General features: G+C 52.6%; 1 long non-coding RNA gene across 1 annotated transcript; it reads right to left on the bottom strand.

Annotated features, from left to right (window-relative positions):
* Positions 1-2,450: 2,450 nt before the first annotated feature.
* On the bottom strand, positions 2,451-3,584 carry LOC123521336. The gene is made up of 3 exons (XR_006679794.1): positions 3,011-3,584; positions 2,746-2,855; positions 2,451-2,572 (listed from the first exon to the last, which is right to left on the bottom strand). It is a non-coding gene; the product is annotated as an uncharacterized LOC123521336 (long non-coding RNA).
* Between the last annotated feature and the right edge of the window lie 696 nt (positions 3,585-4,280).

The raw sequence follows: 4,280 nt of genomic DNA, 5'->3' as shown, positions 1-4,280 counted from the left end.
CTGGCATCAACAGAGGGCACCAAGGTGTCTCTCTTGAGGTGTGACTGGATTCCATGAGAGAGGGAGGTGGCCTCTCAAAGGCTTCCTGCTTTTTCAAGGCCCCAGGCTGACCTGCCTCTTCCAAGCCTTCTCCAATTCCATCCGTCACATGTCAGCACTGCCATCCCATCCCTGGGCGGATGGTGGCTTTAGTGTCGTTCTACCTGGCTGCCTTGGGTTACAGTTGTTTAGGTCATGCCCCTTTCCCACCGTAGCCCTGGGCCCACCCTGCAGCACCTAGCAAAGTGCCATGCACACCATAAGCACCCGACCGATGTCGCTTGGTTAAAAATGACCACCTCTCCTTTGCTCTTCACCAGGCAGCCAAGAGGCCTTCCTGGGACCATCACCAAACAGCAGTCCTTTGACGTTCCAAGGAAGGTGTTTTGGAACTCTCTGGGTGGTAACCCCAGGCCCCTGCCCCAGGGAGCAGATTTCCCAAGGAATTGGTGAGATCCATAAGGGACCACAGGTCAACACCACAAGTGACAATTTAAAGGTCCACTCCTCAGGCAGCACAGAGCCATCTCAGAAGCCCCCGGTGGTTGTGTTTTGGCTACCGCCATTCAGCCCCAGGGCAGCCGTTTTGATCCAGGGCTGTGGTCCCTCCACCCTGGGACCCTGTCTTACCCCTCAGACCCAGCCAGCGGGCTGGACAAGTCAAGAAAACGGTCCTGCAGGCTCTGGCCTGTTATCCTGGAGCATGTTTGAATGGGGAACACAAAAGGCTGGCGGAAGACATCTGGAAAGGTTCTGCAATGGAAATCTGAAACCCAGAACTGAAAGAAAGCCTCACCTGAAACCACAGAGAGGTGCCGTCTGACTCAGTGGCTTGTAAACTGGTATCCAAAAACACCCCAGCCGGAGGGCCAGGGAACATCTACCCCTCCCACCAGGCTGTGGGGCCCTCCGTTGTCTGCCTCAGACCCACTCTGGGGCTGAAGGCATAAATCCAACCCAGGAAAGAAGGCTTCTTTCACCCAGACAGCCCTTTCAAGCTAACTGAATGAAGACTCAGGTCCAAGCAGCAAAAGCGACCCACCTATACCGACACGAAGCAGAGGAACCTTATTGAGCTTCCCTAGTAGCAGAAGCTCCCACCACCCCGCCATGTTTATGTTACACCCCCGAGCCTTCATCTCTGCCCTTTTGAAACACCCCCCACCCCTGCCCCACCCCAGCTACCACCTTGGCCTCCAGCACACCTTACCCCACTCAGTAGGCTTCCAACCTGTTTCGTTTGCTAAAAAACAAATGCCCCTGAACCTATTCTAAGGAAAGCTGAGTAGTCAGAGTAGCCTCAAGTTACAGGACACCCCTGCCCCCCCCCACCATATACCCTAAGGCCACGTGTTGGGAGTTGAGGAGACGGGAATCTCCGACTCGGCCCAGGCCTCTTTCTTCATGGGTGCAGCGAGACAAGAATTCCCACTGGATCATGAGCTCACCCTTGACAGATGCTTGGCACACAATGGGCATTCAACGGATAACTGCCGAGAGGACCCAGCCCAGCCCCAGTAATCGACACAGAAGCCAGCCTCCCTATAAGAGTTCCCTGATGAAGCTCAGCCCTCTCGCAGACTTCACAGCCACCTGGGGACTTTCCTAGCCAAACCACTCACCATCCACGGCAAGCAGGGAGGAGGTGCTTATGTCGCCCTAGGGCCCGGTGGCAGGGTGGGAAAGTGGCATGCAAAGGCCAGGAGAAGCTAGAATAAAGCCTCCCCCCTCCCACCCCCTCACCCCCCCACCAGGTGCTACTGCATTCATGCATGGCTGTCTTTGGGTCAGTAGCATTCTGGACTCGCCAGACAGGACGGTCTCTGAGCTGGAGGCCAGCAATGGCTCCCTACCATCCCAAGAGAGCAACGCTGCTGGGAGCACAGCCCTTCAACTCTTACGTAGTTTGAACCTGAACTCTGAAATGCAATGGTCAACGGTTGGCCTGAAGAGAAAAAACAGTGTTTGGCACGGCCATTTCTCTAACAGACCACCCTTGCCCATAGGCTGTCCCTCACGGCAATATTTGTTCTGCCCAAGGTGTATGTAGCCGGAAAGGGAAGCTCTGGTCCAAGCTACCCGTGTAATTCATTTCCTCCCCCAGAACAGGCAGGGTGATTCACAGCAGCCATGGTGCCTCATTGATAAACAGCTAGCGTTTATGGGACACGAACTGACTCCAGGAAGGGACTCTGAATGCCTTGTCACATCTTGTTGACGCTTCGCCACAAACCAAGGAGGGACAGACAGACCAGGGCTGCTCCCATTTTACAGGTAAGGAAACTGAGGCTTGCTAGCACTCACCGACTTTCCTGAGGTCACAAAGTCCTGACAACTGGCACAGGCTCCTGCTGCCTCCAGCCCTGGAGAGGGCAGAAGCCAGCGCCCTCTCAAGAACCAGCGGGGGGTGTTTCTCAAGACTCAACTCACCTGGTAGGAAAGGCCATCCTTTCGGGGGCTGAGTCCAATCTCTTCCATGGATGGGGTGCTCATCATCACTTCAGTCATCTTGGACGATCTCAGATAGTCAGGGCTGCGAAGAAACCCAGGCCATAGTCAAAACACACACACGCACACACACATCCCCGCTCTTGGCACGCCTGTTATTGCTAGAGCAGGGGCCCTGTCTGGAGACAGGATGAGAGGTGTTCAAAACAAGACTCAGAAAAACAAGCTCACCCCCCCCCCTCCCACCCCAGGAAGCACCTTATAAGCCCACAGCATCAGGGTTTCAACTTCAACTGGTCTGAAAACCTATCCGGCAAATCCCAATCCTCTCTTCTCTCTTCTCTGCATCAGACCCGAAGCCAGTTGTTCTGTTTCAAGAAGTACAGAGCAACTCTGTATTCTCTTTATAAAGGGCAGAACTCGAAGAAAAGAAGAGGAAGAGGAGGAGGAGGAAGAAGAGAAAAAGAGGAGGAGGAGGTAGAAGAGGAGAAGAAGAAGAAAGTAGATAGGTAACTGATTTTACCTATCAAAATGAAAACCAGTCCAAGCAGATCTCCCTTTACCCCTCCCGGATGAAGGATTAAAGAAAACAAATCTTCATGAAGTTTGTTCAAAGATAAACTCTGTATGCTTGTTATATAATAACAACAACAGGTCAGCCTCAGGGGAACAAAGTCCAATCACCCTGCCCTACATGTCTCCGCATCTCTCTGGTGCTTTTCTTTGCAAAATTCCCACTTAAAGCTCCAAGAGCCAGCAAGCTTCACATCTGCAGCTCCAACCCTGGCCCCAGCCCCAGCCCCAGCAGCTGCAAACTCCGGGCTTGGGAAACATGCCCTGGATTAAAAGCTTTTAAGGACACCCGGCACTCTGATGGCAGGGGAAATTTCCAGTGAGGCCAAGCTGGCCCACCAAGGGCTGACATGTGAAAGTGCTTTGTGCTCTGCAAGCAAGGGACAAATGTTCCATTATCCTCCCACATCGGCACATAAGCCGCCCATGGGCGCACACCGGGTCCTGTACAAACCGTGCCAAATAGTACGCACTGAAGTTCACAGCCCTCTACACAACACTCAATATTTTCACCATCACACCTTACACACACACACACACACACACCAGGTTTTAAAGGGAAGACAATTAAGAAATAGGGGGACCAGACTCCTCTTCCTTCTATAGTTATTACATGGAGTAGAAACAGCACAAGATTTGGAAATGGGAGCCATGAGCTCTAGGATCCATCACTACTACCTGTGTGATCTTGAACGAGTCAGAGAGCCTCTCTGAGCCGCAGGTGTGCGATGTGTTACTAGGGCGAGGAGAATAGGGCCTGTCTCACAGTTATATGGAAAGGTTTACATTGGGCGGGGAGTGGTGGTGGTGGTGATGGCGATGTTACTAGCTAATTATTAGGTGTCAACCAACAACATAAAATAATCCTAACCCTTCATGCTTCAGAAGATAATAATAACAACTCTGATGGGCTCTCACATGTGTCTCCCATAGCTACCTCGACAGATTTTTTTTGCCTCACACAGCACGGAGGTGGCAGAAAGGGGGTGTCCAGAGAGCAAGGGGCCCATAAGCTCTGGGGGGGGTGGGGTGGGGGGGTTTTGAGAACTCAGTTCCCCCTTTAACAGCACCAGGTTTGGATACAATGAAGGAGTGAATGAAAGGTGATAGGTATCAGGGCAAATTAGGGTCAAGATCCAGGGCTTGGAAGGAAGTTTTTCCTCTGGTCATGGGCAAGAAACAGCCAGCCTGCAGACTCCCAACGCAAAGTGCAGGAAGAG

Source organism: Echinops telfairi, unplaced genomic scaffold, assembly GCF_000313985.2.
Source record: "Echinops telfairi isolate 266 unplaced genomic scaffold, ASM31398v2 ScPeMD7_10;HRSCAF=50, whole genome shotgun sequence".
Classification (NCBI taxonomy): Eukaryota; Metazoa; Chordata; class Mammalia; order Afrosoricida; family Tenrecidae; genus Echinops; species Echinops telfairi.
The sequence above is the reverse complement of the archived record's forward strand: the minus strand, read 5'-3'. Positions and strand labels throughout refer to the sequence as shown.